Raw genomic sequence first — 17,925 nt, forward strand, 5'->3', positions numbered from 1 at the left:
GGAAAATAACGGTTCTTGAACCTGTTGGCATGAGGCCTGAGGGACTTACACCTTCTACCTGATGGTAGCAGCAAGAAAAGTGCATGGCCTGGGTGATGGGGATCTCTGATGATGAATGCTGCTTTTCTATGACAGCGTTTCATATAGATGTACTCAATAGTTGGGAGGCCTTCACCCGTGATCTACTGGGTCAAATCCACTAAAGGCGTTGGTGTTTCCATAGCAGGCCATGATGCTGACGGTCAATACATTATCCATCACACATCTATAGAAATTTGTCAAGGATTTTAATGTCATCCCGAATCTCCACAGGCTTCTAAGAAAGTGGAGGTGCTGCCGTGGTTTCTTCAGAATTGCATTCACGTGCTGGGTCCAGGACAGATGGTCATAGAAACAGAACCATAGAAAACCTACAGCACAACACAAAGCTATGCCGAACATGTCCCTAGACCTACCTAGGCTTTACCCATAGCCCTCTATTTTTCTAAGCTCCATGTAGCCATCCAGGAGCCTCTTAAAAGACCCTATCGTGTCCGCCTCCACCACCGCCGCCGGCAGCCCATTCCACACACTCACCACTCTCTGAGTAAAAAACTTACACCTGACATCTTCTCTGTACCTAAAATAGTAACACCCAGGAATTTGAAGCTGCTAACCCTCTCCACCTTCTGATCCTCCAATGAGGACTGACACAAGGACCTCTCCTGAAGTCTACAATCAGTTCCTTGTTCTTGCTGACACTGAGTGGGAGGTTGCTGTTATGACATCACTCAGGCAGATTTTCAACGTCCATCCTGTCTGCTGATTCACCACCATCTTTGATATGGCCCACAACAGTGGTGTCATCAGCAAACATAGAGTCAAAGAGAAGTTGAGCCCTTCAGCCCATCTGGTCCATGTAAAAACCATCGACCTGCACCAGGACCAAGTCCCTCTATGTTTCTACCATCCATGCACCTATCCAAACTTCTCTTAAGTATTGAAATTGAGCTCACATGCACCAGTTGTGCTGGCAGCTCATTCCACACTCTCTCGACCCTCTGAGTGAAGAAGTTTCCCCTCATGTTCCCCTTAAACTTCTCACCTTTCACCCTTAACTGATGACCTCTGGTTGTACCTCCAGTTGTCTCGACTCTCATCTTGCCACTGGATCCAGATAGACTAGGACGAGAGAGTGAGGTCGATGACCTGCGCAACTCTCCCTCACTTTAATCAAACTCACGCGCACGTCGTGACATAGCCATGTAGTCATAGGTTTAAGGTGAGTAGAGCAGGGGGGCTAAGCACACACAGCCCTGTGGTGCACCGGTGTCGATGGAGATCGTGGAGGATCTGACTGGCATCTAAAAGTAAAGAAATCCAGGATCCAATTGAATCTCTCTTTCCTTTATTACCTTTGATGGTTTTTTCGCATCTAAAAATTACTTATGTATTTCTTTCTTCAATGCATTCAGAGATTTACCCTCTACAATCCTCTGTGGTAATGGATTCCACAATTTCTACATCAGTGAGCGAAGAAAGTATTCCTTATTTGAGTCCTAGCCGCCTTGACCTCCCCTCTTGTTCACTCATCCAGCCAGGAAATGTGCTCCTCACATTCAGTCTGACTGGAAAGGTCAGGATTTTACACATTTTAATGAGATCCTTTCTCATTCTAACTTTGAGTGAAAAATGACCTAGTTGACAGTTCTACCATGCCAGGCATTAGTCTGTTGAACCTCTGCTGCACTTCCACCATGGAAAGTACATCCCGTCTCAGATAAGGGGGTCAGAATTATACACAACTCCTATACAATCAGTGTGTTTTCAACAGCAGTATAATTATAGCTTGCTCCATTGCAGTCCAGCTCCTACCTGCAGAGGCTGAGACGGTTGAGGGCAGGGAGGAGCGGCAGCTGGATACAGACAGGATGAGGCAGTGGTGAGGATAATGGATAGACTTGAAAGCTGATGTGAGGAATGATCAAGGGACATAAACAGCCAGACTCTCCAACAAGTTATCAGGAAATTGACATTGACGTAAGGGAGGATCGTGTTTTTTTTTATTTCTCAAGTGCCTTCAGTACCATACAACCCTCATTGCTAGGGGTAAAGCTCCATTCAATGCAAATTGGTGCTTCCATCGTATCCTGTATAATGGACTACCTGACTGATAAACCAGACATAGTTATAAGCAGCACAGGGGACTGTACTGGCTCCTTTCCTGTTTACCCAGTATACCTTGGACATCAGATACAACACCAAGTAATGTCAACTGCAGAAATTCTCTGATGACTCAACAATAGTTGGGTGTATAAAGGGAGGATAGGAGGATGAATACAGGGCCCTGGTGGAGGACTTTGTCATATGGTGCAAACTGAATTATCCGCTGCTCAACATTAGCAAATAAAAGAAGATTGTGATGGAGTTTAGGAAGTCTAAGCCTGCATTGCTTCCTGTTACTATTGATGGTGAGGACCTATAAGTACCTGGAGGTGCACCTGGATAACAGAATTGAATGGAGCATCAACACAGAGGCTGTGTACAAGAAGGGTCAGAGTTGTCTCTACTTCTTGAGGAGAATGAGGTCCTTTGGAGTAGGCAGGCCTCTCCTTCATAGTTGTTGGAGGAGAGGCCTGCCTACCAGTCTGTTGTCGCCAGTGCAATCTTCTATGCGGTGGTGTGCTGGGGTAACGACATCAAAACAGGTGATGCTAACAGGCTCAATAAACTAATAAGAAAGGATGGCTCTGTTACGGGAGTCAAATTGGACACACTGGAGGCTGTGGTAGAACAAAGGACCCTACAGAAAATCCTGGCAATTCTGGACAATATATCTCAACCTCTGCATGCCTTCTTGGCTGAACAGAGGAGCACTTTTAGCAATAGACCAAGATAACTGTGCTGCTCCAAAGAGTGCTATATGAGGTCATTCTTACCCTCAGCCATTCTGCTGTATAAATAGGGAAATGATGTTAGCCTGTTTGTGGTAACTTTTCTTTGAATCTTTGGTCACTACCTCACTTTTTTTAATATACAGTATTTCTGTTTTTGCACTTTTTAAAAATCTATTCAATATACGTAATTGATTTACCTGTTTATTTTTATTACTTTTATTTTACTTATTATTTTTTCTCTCTGCTAGATTATGAATTGCATTGAACTGCTGCTGCTAAGTTAACAAATTTCACATCACATACCGGTGATAATAAACCTGATTCTGATTCTTTCTACTTCTCTTCTAATATTTATATCTGTGCACTTGTAATACTACTGTGACACTGTAATTCCCTTTGGGATCAATAAAGTATCTATCTATCTATCTATCTATCTATCGGTTAGTCACAACATCTTTTAGGGGACAGAGTACAGGGCATGGACTGTAATGTACCTCACTCAAGGCTTTGACAATCGTGGCAGTTCTGGTAGGTTCTAATAACAATAGATGTTGTAGGAAGCAGGAGACTCAAGCAAGGATTGTTGTAAGACTTCTAACAGCAAATCTAGCTTTATCTATATATTAATTAAATATGAATGATGTTACCAATACAAATCTGGTTCATAGCACAACACAAATCCAGGATTGCCTTTTCTCTAGTGCAATCAACCGCAAGTTACTCTTAAAAATCCATCTTGCAGTCATTTTACCACTTCCTTCTCTTAGGATCCACCACCAACTTGATTTGCCCAATCTACCTGTGTATTGAAATCCTCCATGGCCATCATAACATTGCTCTTACATACCTTTTCTATCTCCTCTGGTAATTTGCCCATCACATCTTGGCTACTACTCAGAGACCAGTACGTAGCTCCATTCAGGGTCTTTTTACCTTTTCTATGTTTTAATTCTATCCACAAGGATTCTACATCTTACTTACAGAACTATACATAAACACAACATGGGGTGAGGCAAATTGGCAACTGCAAATCAGACTGTAGTTTGGTCTAACTTACATTAACGGATTAGGGGCAGTTGCCTTGGGAACGGGGTGGCTGAGGCTATAATGATCAGGGTGAAGCTTGAGCAACTGACAATCAGAGATCATTTGACAGTCATGATGGATGGGATGAAGAGGTGGGAGCAAACACAGAGGAGAGATTTTGGATACTTCTGGTTTTCTTGAAGGTTCTAGTAAGTTGTGTATCAGTTTGTTAATGCTGATGCAGGGCCTCATGTCTCCAGCTATAACCAAAACTGGTATGAAGTTTTATATATGCAGAAGAATTTTGCATAAGGTCTGTCAAAAAGTGCAGTGCACAGAAAAATCAAGTGCAGTGCACATATCCAATGGTCTCACTTAGTATATGCATCGTGCCCATAACGGACCAGGAGTAAACTTCATGAAGGATATAGCTAATGCATTGAGCAACTTTATGACAGAATGACTGAACGTATTTTGCAACAACTTGTCCTGCTAATATGAATTGAATACGAAGGCTTTGGGCCTAGTCCAGGGACTTGGATTTAAGGACTCGATTTGGTTCGGGATGCTGTTGTTGTTGCTTGCTTCTATTGCTTGCATGATTTGTGTTTTTTCCCCTCTTTCTCTGCGCGTTGGGTATTGGTTTCTATGTTTTTTTAATCGGGTTCTTTCAGGTATCTCGCTTTGGCGCTGCCTGTAAGCGGACAAATCTCAGGGTTGTATAATTTATGCATTCTTTGATAATGTGTGTGTAGGCCTCCGTTAGTCTCGATAGACCATGAGTTTGCACCTTGGGAAGTTTCCAGGGCGCACGCCTGGGCAAGGTTTTTTTAATGGAAGACCGGCAGTTGTCCAAGCTGCAAGACTCCCCTCTCTACGCCACCAATGTTGTCCAAGGGAAGGACCCATACAGCTTGTCTTTGATAATAAATATATTTTGAATCTTTGAACTATTTATATTTAGCAAGAATGTTTTGCATAAAAATCTATTCACATGGTGCACTAGAATATTATATATTGTGATTAAAAAATCTCAGCCTACACATTTAATAAACAATTAGAAGTTCTTTAAACTTTTCCATAAAATATATTGCTGTACATTTAAGTGTTTGCCTATATGAACATACACAGGAGTTCTCTGACTTGCAGCCCTGGACTCTGCAAGCGAATATTCTTTCCAGACAGATGCTGGTGATAAAGAAAATGTCAGTAAAAATACTAAAGCAGCGTGTCGCAATAGCTTTCTGTCAGATAGAGGGAAAGGTAAAAAATGTTCTATCATGTCCAACAAGGTGTTCTTTTTGAGATTTAAAGATCACTGCGCAACTTTAAACATGTTTGTCACTTTCCCTGACTATAACTATCTGAAGCTTCACAAGAACTTTATCAGCTTGGTAAAAGAAGTCCATTCCCATTTATCTCAGCCAGGTTCCCTTCAAAGCCAACAAATAAATTATAGTGTACATTTGATACAAATTGATTTCTTAACTCAAATAACAATGTTGTCCTCCCGGTCAGGCCATGTGTCACTCACTCGCCGGTCTGAGTGAAAGGCTCAATCTGTCTCTCTGACAGAAATAGTCCTGACACATCTTGCCAAGGAATGTTAATAATCCCAACCCGGCCTATGCCTTTGTGGACAAGCAATGATAAGAAAAATCAGTTCCTCCTGTCAGACGGTGTGAAGGCTTGATCTGTGTTCATTTGAACAAACCATTGGGCTAGGAGCTACTGTCCCATTTTATGTAGTAAATGAGAGAAAATAAGATCCAGCTACTGCAGTACAGAAATGATCGCTATGATGAAGCTGAAGTGAGACCATTGAATATCTCAAGCTGATCTTATCTGCTGCCACAGAAATGAGATATTGGCAGGAGTCGTTGAATTTGTCACACCTCAGGAGGTTAAAAAGGTTGGGAGGCAGGCCGCAGGCTAATTGGATTTGTCTGGGCTTGATAAACATTGAAAGAACAATATCCAGAAAAAAATACATATAATCCTTGATTTTTTTTTGTAACATTTAGATTAGAAAACAACATGGTTTATTCTTGGCAATTTTGACATCTCACATTTTTTAGTGACACATCCAGAAATGGTACTTGTGACAGCCACTTTAATCAAGCAACATTTAACCCCTTTGACCTTTAAAACCATTCTGTCTTAGCAACCAAACCCATGTCCAATCATTGAAAATTTAGCAGAAATTAGATAGGAACTTGATGAACCATTAAATATATCCTATAAAAATAAAACATAGATCCAGTCTGCCTTTGTTATGGAAAATAGAACGTGTGCATATGCAAAGTGTTTATAAAATGATACAAAGTGCAAACCTTAGATATGGGAATAGTAACTAAAAGGATGCTGAAAATAACAGCTGTAGATATAAGAGAGGTTAATATTTTGGATAAATACATTTTTAAGTGAAGATTGATAACACTTTAATCAAATATTTCCGCTGAAACATTAATATCTGTTTCCCGCTTCAATGGACACCATAAAAAATCTCTGTTTTGACAGATGATATCATTATAAAATTATCTCTGAAAATGTACATTGCAAATAAAGTTAAATCAGCTGGCCAATAGACAGATTGGTGCTGTTCTTAAAATATCTCTTGCATGTTAGCAATAAAGGTATAACTAAAGTACCATAGCTATTTTTCGTAGTGAAGGTGCTGTAGAGATCAATTCTTCTGTTGTGGACCTGTATACTCTCCAGAGTTTTGCTCATTTGTTCATTTTGTAAGTACAGTTTTGTTGATTTCTACCCTGTTTTGAAAAATGCCATCCGATACCTCCTCTCTACCACTCCCTATTTGACCTTCCAGGTCCCGCAAACCCAAAACTGCTGAGCAGGGGAGTAGGGGAGCAAAAAAAAACTAAATCTGACTTCAACCCTTCTTCAGAGAGTCCATCTTTGGTCTTAATGTACAACATGAGCTAGAATCAACATAAACATATCATAATATGGTTGGCAAACTCAATCTTCCTTTGAAGTCAAGTTTATTGTCATTTAACTATACACACGTATATAACCCTATAATGTATGTAGAATGGAGATAACGTTTCTTCAAACCGGGGCTTAAAGCACATAACACACAATAACTTTTGAAGGGTAGGATGAAATCTACAGATGAATCACACATAAATAACAAACCAAAGTGCATTAATATTAAATGTTGTAATATACAGAATAGATTAACTAGTGATACTTTGAATACGATGCAGCAGGGAGTTCAGAAGCCTAATGGCCTGGGGGAAGAAACTGTTTTCATCCTGACTGTTTGTATTTTTATGTATTGTAGTTTCCTGCCTGATGGTAGAACGTCAAAGAGCATGCTGGGTGGATGGGTGAGATTGTTAATAATATTAAGGGTCCTGTGTATGCAGTGCACCTGATAAATGTCCCTGATAGATGGTAGGGAGACCCCTATGATTCCCTCAGCTGTTCTCAAAGTCTTGTGGGGGAATTTCTGGTCCAATACTCAACTGCTCCCATACCAGATGGAGATGCAACTGGTCAGGATGCTCTCAATAGTGCTCCTGTCAAAGCAGTTAAGATTGTGAGGGGAGCCTTGCTTGCCTCAATTATCTTAGGAAGTGGAGGAGCTGCTGAATAATTTAAAGCTAGATTTACTCAGACTCTCACAACCATAAATGCACTTAAAGCAAAGTGTTTTAAAATTAAGGAAACACCCCAATAATAAGCATTCAATGTTACTTGTGTAAGTTCATCTGTTTCACCCTCCATAGATGTTGCCTGATTAAAGTGTTTCCTGCTTTCATTGCTTTATTTCAGATTTCCAGGATCTGCAGTGTTTGGATCCAATATTTACAGTAGTTATCGTTTGTTTTAGGTAGATATGCAACTTATAAATAAGTGAGTTGTATCTATCGGAGAATGGTCATTATACTTTCCAATGTCGAAGAATCAGTTTTGATTTTCAATTCTTTCTTTTCTAATCAGACAATCATTTGTTGCCACTTGACTCTTAATGAATGCAGTTTCATTGAGCCTGGATCCCTTGGGGCTGCAGCTCATGTTGCTAAAGATTGGCCAATAATAGACTTTGTAGGGTTAGAAGGAGAAATTTAACATGTGAATCAAGGTGAATGAAAAGGCATTTCTCATCCTCGTCTTATTTTTGTTGATTTGTCTTTAGAGTGACTCAAGCTTTTGTTTTGATATTTGGCTGTGAACAAAATGCATACAATGAGTTAGAATTCTGACAGTTATAATCTATTAAATGCTATTGATTTAAGCAGCATACAAGAAATATTTAGTTAGTTCTGTAAAACACTAAAGGCATTTAAAGTATAAGGATATATGATTTGTTTACAATATATAAAATATCTAAGATGTTGTCATTCCAACAAAATCCAAAAGTTGTACCAACCAAATTGTATAAAACTGAAAATGCAATCTAGAAATAAATTGAGTACCATTTATTTCATGATACTGGTGTCCTTGATTCATATCTTAAAAGAATGAGGGTTGTTTCCTTTCAAAATATTAATCTTTTCTCTTTTAGTAGTTTCCTCATGTGTTAAGTATTTACAGTTTGTTTCTTTGCAATATTTTGGTTCAGATTTCTACCACATTAGTTCTGGTTCAGCTGGCTGCACTCGGGCCACTGAGACAAAAGATTTAGTCCAAGAATGCAAATGAAGTTTATGTCACCCAGCCTCAATGTAATATTTATGTCCTGACTGGAGATGGATAAGATTGGTTGTCAGATGTGGCCAAGTGGGTCAGCAAATTTGCAGATGACACCAAAATTGAGGGTGTAGTGGACAGTGAGGAAAGCTATCATGGCCTGCAGGCGGATCTGCATCAGCTGGAAAAATGAGCCGAGAAAAGGCAGATGGAATTTGATGCCTTATCAAACCCCATTTTTTGTGTAGCCTATGATGTGGCCTCCACAGCCAGTTGTTGCCATGGATTTCACAGATTTACCCCCTCTGGCTAAAGAAATTTATCCTCAACCTTGTTTTCTGAAGGGATATCCTTCCATTCTAAGGCTCTGTCCTACATTCTTCCACTATTGGATACATCGTCTCCACCTATATTAATTCCTCCTAGGCCCTTCAATATTCCGTAGGTTTCAATGAAATCCCCACCCCCTCATTCTTGTAAACTCCACTGAGTACAGGCATTCCTCATTCACTAACCCTTTCATTCTTGTAAACCTCCTCTGGAACCTCTCTAGTGCCAGTACATCCTTTCTTAGATAAGAAACGCAAACTGTTCATAGTACTCCAAATGAGACTGATCAATGCCTTAAAAAGCCTTAGCATTACAACTGTGCTTTTATATTCTAGTCCTCTTGAAATGAACGCCAACATTGCATTTTTTGGAGATTTTTAGCAAGTTAATATTCTCTAAACCCAGCCAATTCTTGAAATTACACTCTTAATATAATGGATAATTAGTGGTTACAGCCTGTAAATCAGATATGTTAAATTATATTTCATTTTGTTGCTAACCAGCTATTCAACTGTGCATTTAAATCCTCAAATTCTGCAAAGGTAATGGAATACAAACAGAAAATGCTGTAAAAACTCAGCAGATCTGTTAGAATCTGCACGAAGAGAAACTGCTGGTGTTTTTGGTCAAAGATCCTTCATCGCAACTGAAAAAGCAAGGAAGTAAGTGTCTATGTGGCAGACAGAGAAGGTGGCGCTGATGATGAGTCAGCAATGGGACGTCAGTGGGAAGTCAATGAGACGTCTGCAAAATGGTGACATAATGCGTTAAATAGAAGGATAAAGACGCTCCTATGGCTGTGTGGTGTGTTGTTCATGTCATGAAGTCTGGATGATGTTGTTTGGTTTGGTATGCTGGGACACGGGCAAGAGGAACTGCAAGCAAAATAGGGCCAATCGTGATACCAAAGGTTTCACACCACGCAACGAAACGTCATGTTGAACTGGTTCGCTGAGGCATTGCTGCTGCACTGTCCCTATCCATGCCCTTTAACATCAACATCAGCCTAAGAGAGTTCAACGTTAGGTCAAAAAAAAACTGAGGAGGCGTTACACTCGATAGATCAACTCAGAGGAAATTTGTTTAAGAAGGAGCTGTGCTACACGAGAACAACATGTGTCACAGAGAACAAGTGGCAACTGTGAAAAGAAAGAATGAGCAACCATAGACCCAACCACTAACCAAAGCCACCACTCACTGCTGCCCACACTGCACCGGTGAATGTGGATTCTGAATTGACCTCTGCAGCCAACTGATGCCCCACCAATAGATAATCCTTCAATAAAACATCATATTCAACTTGATTGATCACACTACTATACTAAGACAATACCTTCACATCATTGCGATTTTTGATATATATTATATTGGTGTCATAATCTTATATTTTATTTTCTTAATGATTACAGAAAGATGGCTGGGAGATAAAAAAACAGTTGACATTTTGGGCCAAGACCGTTCATCAGTCCAGATGAAGGTTCTCGGCTCGAAATGTCAACTGTTAATTCATTTCCATAGGTGCTGCCTGACCTGCTGAGTTCCTCCAGCATTTTGTTTGTTGTTCTGGATTTCTTGAATCTCTTGTGTTTAGGAGAGAGATGGACAGGGAATTCCATTTCTCTAACTTGGCTAACCGGTTTATAGATATTTTCAGCAATTTAATCTCCTTTTTAGAGCAGCATCAAAACATTATTGTAAGTGCAATGCACACACACAGCTCTGACGACCGCAGCAGGTCAGGCAGCATCTATGGAAAACAGTCTCGGTTTGGGCCGAGACCCTTCTTCAGGGCTTTCATTTCCCAACTCTTTCCTTTTGAAGATTACATGGAATATGAACATCATGTCTGAAAATCTTGAATTCACAACTCCACCATCAACCTGGAAGAGCTCTTGTTCTAAGATTATCTTCTCAGGAGGGTATAACTTTATTAAGCTGTTTTCCATCTTAGACAGGGTCATACGATATGATGGCTGGCTCTTCTGCTCACTGCATCTACACTAAATGGTTTAAATGGTTTGTACTTTGCTTTCCAGAACCAGCTGGGAGGATGAAGTTCAATCCCCACCGCTATCTGGAAGGAGTTTGTTCACTGGCAACATGAAGAATCTTGGACGTTGTAGCCTTGAATATGCTAATGCAATGCTAAGTGAAATCTTTTCCTTTCTTAACACAAGATTCATCAAAGGAAGTGAGCGAATATCATCTACATTCTTCAGGAGGGTGTCAGCCAAAATGTCGACAGTTTATTCATTTCCATAGCTGTTTCCTGACCTGCTGAGCTCCCCCAGCATTGTGTGTGTGTGTGTGTGTGTGTGTGTGTGTGTGTGTGTGTGTGTGTGTGTGTGTGTGTGTGTGTGTGTGTGTGTGTGTGTGTGTGTGTGTGTGTGTGTGTGTGTGTGTGTGTGTGTGTGTGTGTGTTGCTTTAGATTTCCAGCATCTGCAGATTTTCTTGTGTTTTTAATTATTGCTATATAGACATTCAAATTTAATAGTATTGGGAGGAAAATAATCCCTACTTCTCCCTTCAATACAAGACAAACCTTTGGCTTTGCCTATAGACTGTGGACTTCTTATTAATCTCTAAATTATTATGTCTCAAAGGATTTATTTTGAGCATGAAAAGAACTAGCTCCTTTATAAATTGTTAACATCATCGCAATCTAGTTACTAAAATACTGCTGTGGTGAATGGAGAGCAAAAGAGAAACACCATAATAAGGAGCATTATTTTTAATCTTGTCTTAAGTGCCCAATTCAAAGGTTATAATCCTTAACCCCAACCCAGCTTCAGTTTATGAGCTGCTGAAAAGCTTGTTCATGTCATTGTTAACTTTTGAGTTGACTATTGAAGTCCCTTCTACATCCTTTTATATATTTTTTAAACTTAAGCTGATCACTGACTTGGTTACAAGTATTCTAACTCATATCTATTATCTATGCTCACTGACTTGCAACGAAACAGCAATATCTCATTATTAAAATACTTGCCCTTTTATTTAATCCTCTAATGACTTACCCCGCACTAACTCTATAACTTCAGATTTCAGATTCATTTATTTATCACGTGTACGTCGAAACAGACTTCGAAATGCATCATTTCTGTTAACAACCAATACAACTGAGGAATGTGCTGGGGACAGTGTTGCCCCACTATATGCCCACAATGTTCAGCAGAACAGCACAAGCAACCAAAACAGGAACAACAGTCACAAAATAAAACAAGAACTGCGAAACAAGCCACTTTTCTCCCTCCCGCTCGAAATCTTCAGCCTTCGATACCTTAGATACAGGACTGGCTGCTCGATGGGCTGAAGATTCTGTTTCTGTGCTCCATGACCCTATGATTCTAAAGCCATGATCCTTCAGTTCCAGTTTCTCATGCAGTCATAACGTTTAACACTCCGTCTCAGGAGATCCTCTCACCAGAAGCATGGACTTTCTTTTTAAAATTCCTGTACTTCTCAACTTCCCTTTGAGCTTAACACACTCCTCAACACCTACCATTTTGTCCAAACTTTTCTGCATTTACCCAAATGACTAAATAACAAATTTTGCTTCTAGGTATCCCATGATGAACCTAGGATCACTTTAACACATCAAAGATTCTCTATCAATTCACACTGTTGTGAAGTGCACACAATGGATAATGCATTACTGAGTTAACAGTGGGAAGATCATTAGCACTGTAGCTTTCCACATGAGATGTTGTCATGGTTTCAATATATCTATACTAAAGAGTCAATAAGACCTAAGAGAAGAGCTCAACATTTATTGACTGTTGATGGAAATGGTCGTTAAGCACATTTGAGAATGATTAAAGCTAAGTTAATGAAGTTGTAATGTGTGGAAATATCACTTTCTAGGACTCTACAACTCATGTTCTCAGCATTAATTGTTCACTTATTATTATTCTTAGTATTTTCACAGTTTGTCTTTTGCACTTTAGTTGTTTGCCAGTCTTTCTATTTCATTGATTCTTTCGTACTTCTTTGTTCTACTTTGAATGCCTGCAAGAAAAAGTATTTCAGGGTAATATTTTGATAATAAATTTATTTTGAACTTTAACTTTGAACATTAATGTATCCCTGGACCTTTTTCCTGTCATGGAAGAGGAAAACAGTAATAAGCAAGTGTATGGCAACTTGACATTTGTACAGTATTATTAGTTTATTTAGGTGTTGATTTTAGAACTCTGCAATTGTAATGGGAAATAGTATCAACTGTGAACATTGCAGATTCAAGGAGTGGTTTTTACTTGTGGTGGGAAGTACAGCTGAGGTTAATCCCCCAAGTCCAGCATGAAAAATTATCTAAGGATAGTTAAATCATGTGCAACAGCTGTCGGTGTTTCTAATATATGTTCTTGAAATACTATGTTTTCCGGTAAAAGAAAAACTACAGGCTTAGATGAGATTTTAAAGCAGGCAAAATGCAACACTTTGAACAAATCAGAGTCAGAATCGCTGACTTATAATTGACACAATATCACTGATGCATAATTTGTATTTTTGAGCAGCAGTACAGTGCAAAAAAACTTACTGTAATTACAAAACTAATAAGTCATGCAAAAACAAACCTCATGGTTTATGAAATGTTCAGCAATCTGACGGTGGAGGGGTAAAAAGCTGTTACTGAATCATTGTACGAGTCTCCAGGCTCCTGTATGTCCTTCTTTCAACAGTGGTATGTCCTTGGTGATAAGGGTCTTTATTTCCCACCGCTGTCTGTAAGGAGCTTTCACATTCTCCCTGTCACCATGTGGGTTTCCTCTCGATGCTCTGGCTTCCTCCCATCATCCAATGACGTACCATTTGGTAGTTTAATTGGTCATTGTAAATTGTACAGTTATTAGCCTAAGGTTAAATTGCTGAGTGGCACTGTTCAAAGGGCTGGAAGGATCTATTCTATGCTTTATCTCAATAAATATATTAATTAATTATGGGTGATGTTTTCTTGAGGCATTGCCTCTTGAAGATGTCCTCAACAGTGAGAAGAGCTGTTGTCATGAATATGCTGGTTGAGTCTACATCTCTCCTGCGATCCTCTGATTCCATACTAGGTTGTGATGCAGCCAGGAAGAATGATTTCCACCATACATATATAGAACAAACATGAGGAAATCTGCAGATGCTGGAAATTCAAACAACAATACATACAAAATGCTGGTAGAACACAGCAGGCTAGGCAGCATCTATAGGGAGAAGCAATGTTGACGTTTCGGGCCGAGACCCTTTGTCAGGACTAACCGAAAGGAAAGATAGTAAGAGATTTGAAAGTAGTGGGGGGAGGGGGAAATGCAAAATGATAGGAGTAGACCGGAGGGGGTGGGATGAAGCTAAGAGCTGGAAAGGTGATTGGTGAAAGTGATACAGAGCCGGAGAAGGGAAAGGATCATGGGATTGGAGGCCTCAGGAGAAAGAAAGGAGGGGGGGGGAGCACCAGAGGGAGATGGAGAACAGGCAAACAACTAAATATGTCAGGGATGGGGTAAGAAGGGGAGGAGGGGCATTAATGGAAGTTAGAGAAGTCAATGTCCATGCCATCAGGTTGAAGGCTACCCAGCCGGTATATAGGGTGTTGTTCCTCCAACCTGAGTTTGGATTCATTTTGACAATAGAGGAGGTCATGGATAGACATATCGGAACGGGAATGGGATGTGGAATTAAAATGCGTGGCCACTGGGAGATCCTGCTTTTTCTGGCGGACCGAGCGTAGGTGTTCCACGAAACGGTCTCCCAGTCTGCATCGGGTCTCGCCAATATATAAAAGGCCACACCGGGAGCACCGGACACAGTATACCACACCAGCCGACTCACAGGTGAAGTGTCGCCTCACCTGGAAGGACTGTCTGGGGCCCTGAACGGTGGTGAGGGAGGAAGTGTAAGGGCAGGTGTAGCACTTGTTCCTTTGGAGATACTACATCTCCTAAAACTCCTAATGAAGTTAACATAGCCAATGGCTGTACCTGAATAAGCTAGATTTTATGAATCCTAATTTATGCTGAATATCTGGTTCGTCAGGAGTAAAGATCAGAAAAATACCATTGAGTTTCTCAACTACAATGGCAGAGGATCTACCATTTCTGACACATGCAAGAAGGTAGGATCCCGAGCCAAGGAAACCAATGAACTATCATCACCAATCTACGTAGAGTTCACCTCTTCCAAAATGATGGTAAAGGTATTACCATTACTTACGTGAGTAGAAGGGAAGCAATTAGATTTTCTAATTTTATTCAAGGTCTAATACCCCCCTCTGGAGGTGTGAATTTATGGGTAGTTGGTGAAAATTAGGTTTAAACACATTTTCTTATACTCCACAAAATAAAGGATAGTGGGGATTCGTGCTCTGCCACACAGGGTAAAAATCAATGGGCGTTTGATGCCCATCAAATCTTCCCGAGAAAGATGTTCTGGATGGAAAAAATGTATGAAAATAAATAAAAATGATAAAACAATTATACTTTTAATACTGTGTTCATCTCTTGATAGGCATAAAGTGCGGTGATGTATTATAGGCATGCCACAGCTACAGCAATGTATTGCTCTGGTCACCAAAACTACAGAGGTATGGTGGTAGTGAATGATCACACTACTGTAACAGCTCCAGAACAGGTTAGAAACTGAGTGTCATTCCTTTACAACCATTGGATAAACTTGGAAAGAATTATTAAATGAGTTCTGACAGCAATAGAAATAACAAGAAGGGTGTTTTTTTTTACATAAAGGAAGGTTTTATCTACCTTTGCAAAAGGCACTGGAGTGTAGCATTCATAAATCTCTTACCTGTAGAACAACTATAATGATAAGTTTAAGTTGATACGGTGGGAGAGTATCAATGGGATATAAATGCAAATATGACAGTCTACTGATCTTTTATTTGATTGTTGGATATAAAATAAATATTGTGTCCAATTCTGTTCACTTCTTTAATTAAAATATAGATTCATATTTTGATTTATTTATCACATATACACTGAACAGTGAAATGCACCGTTTGTGTTACAATTCACACACTGTGCTGAGAGCAGCCCGCAAGTGTCAGGACTCGACTTCTGACTGACCATAAGAATTCAGAAAATTGGAGGAGTAGACCATTGACACTATCATGACTGGTCTGCTGTTCAATTTGTTCCCAAATGACCCACAATACTTCTGGCCACATAGCATCTTCTGTACCAATTCCATTTAGCCTTCAATTCACTGACTTAAAAAAAAAGCCTATTTGGTTCAATTTGCCACCCATGAAAAAGATAGCTTATGAAAACTATTCTACAATGAATTAGATGAATCCATATCAACATTCTGCAGTGCTTTCACTAACAATATAGTTATGCACAATCTAAAATTAATAGTATTACACAGCACTTCCAAACTATGTTTTAAAAATGAAAAATTCTTTATTTCAAACAATAGCAAAGAGCCAGTACAAGATTTCCCGTTAATCACTATTCAGTTTTTGGAATTAATCTCAGTTTTGGCATTAGATATGTTGAGGCAATAACAAAGGTACAGATGAATTTTAATTACACTTGCGATTTAGCCGTGATCATGAAAGATTTGTGAATGATCAACAATATCCTGGTGATCACTACAAAAGCAGTCATCAGGAATGTAGAAGGTGGTTTGATCTGTTTTGTTTTTAATGGTCTGCTGAATCCTTCATTTTACAAACAGTGATAGGATTCCCACAGAGCATTGGCAATGCTTTCTCCAAATAAACTGAGCTGTGTGCAGAGCGGAGCTTATTCTGAGCCGAACACTCTCCAAAGCTGCGTGGATGCAATGGTGTGTCATGAGATTTTCAAAATATTTTGGCATTGGATTACCAGATACTGAACTACTTCAAAGTAGGACCTCAATCCTAAATATGCAATGTATTTTCATCCAGTACTTTATTTCCACTTAGGAGACCACTTCAGCCCAACGAGACTACAACAGCATATCCCATTCCCGACTACTTTCCCTTGTAATTCTTCTCCCCACATTCTCATTAACTCTCACCAGACTAACTTGCATAAAGAGCTGGAGGAACTCAGCAGGTCAGGCAGCATCAATGGAGAGGAATAAACAGTTGATGTTTCGGGCCGAGACCCTTCACTGGGATTCTAACTCTCACCTGCACAATCAATGTCAAAGCTGCAAAAATTTCATTATCTCACTAGTTACGCCAAGTAAACTGTACTTTGGTGAAGAGACTTCTAACATACAAACATGCAAACTCAGGTTCACACAGATGTATATGTAACAGTTTCTTCCCCCAAGCTATCACACTCCTCAATACCCGAAACCTGGACTGACACCTTGCCCTATTGTCCTGTTTATTATTTATTGTAATGCCTGCACTGTTTTTGTGCGTTTTATACAGTCCAGTGTAGGTCTGTGGTCTAGTGTAGCTTTCTCTGTGTTTTTTTTATTACGTAGTTCAGTCTAGTTTTTTGTACTGCGTCATGTAAACCATGGTCCTGAAAAACGTTGTCTCATTTTTACTATGCACTGTACCAGCTGTTATGGCCAAGATGACAATAAAAATTGACTTGACTTGACTTGACTTGATGTACATACATCACACATACAAGTCAAGTTTATTGTCATTTCAACCATAACTGCTGGTACAGTACACAGTAAAATCGAAACAACGTTCCTCCAGGACCCTGGTACTACATGAAACACAAAACTACACTAGACTACAGATCTGCACAGGACTACATAAAGTGCACAAAATAGTGCAGGGCAGTACAATAATTATGTAAACAAGACAATAGGCACAGTAGAGGACAATTTACAATATAATAATAAATGATGTAGATGTCAGTCTAGACTCTGGGTATTGAGGAGTCTGATGGCCTGGGGGAAGAAACTGTTGCACAGTCTGGTTGTGAGAGCCCGAATGCTTTGGTGCCTTTTGCCCCCCACACACACACACACACACACATGTCTTGCACACACGTAAGTGTTATTCAAAGTCTTTAAGCAACACACACAAAATGCTTTAGGAAATCAGCAAGTCAGGCAGCATTTATGGAGAACAAT

General features: G+C 39.7%; 1 long non-coding RNA gene across 1 annotated transcript in view; it reads left to right on the top strand.

Annotated features, from left to right (window-relative positions):
* The window catches only part of LOC140713985 (uncharacterized), a 91,080-nt gene that overhangs the window by 20,409 nt on the left and 52,746 nt on the right, over window positions 1-17,925 (top strand). Inside the window, exon 2 of the long non-coding RNA XR_012095797.1 lies at window positions 10,928-11,082. This is a non-coding gene — a long non-coding RNA (uncharacterized lncRNA). The remainder of the gene's footprint in view (window positions 1-10,927; window positions 11,083-17,925) is intronic.

This window comes from Hemitrygon akajei, chromosome 20, assembly GCF_048418815.1.
Source record: "Hemitrygon akajei chromosome 20, sHemAka1.3, whole genome shotgun sequence".
In the NCBI taxonomy this organism is placed as follows: Eukaryota; Metazoa; Chordata; class Chondrichthyes; order Myliobatiformes; family Dasyatidae; genus Hemitrygon; species Hemitrygon akajei.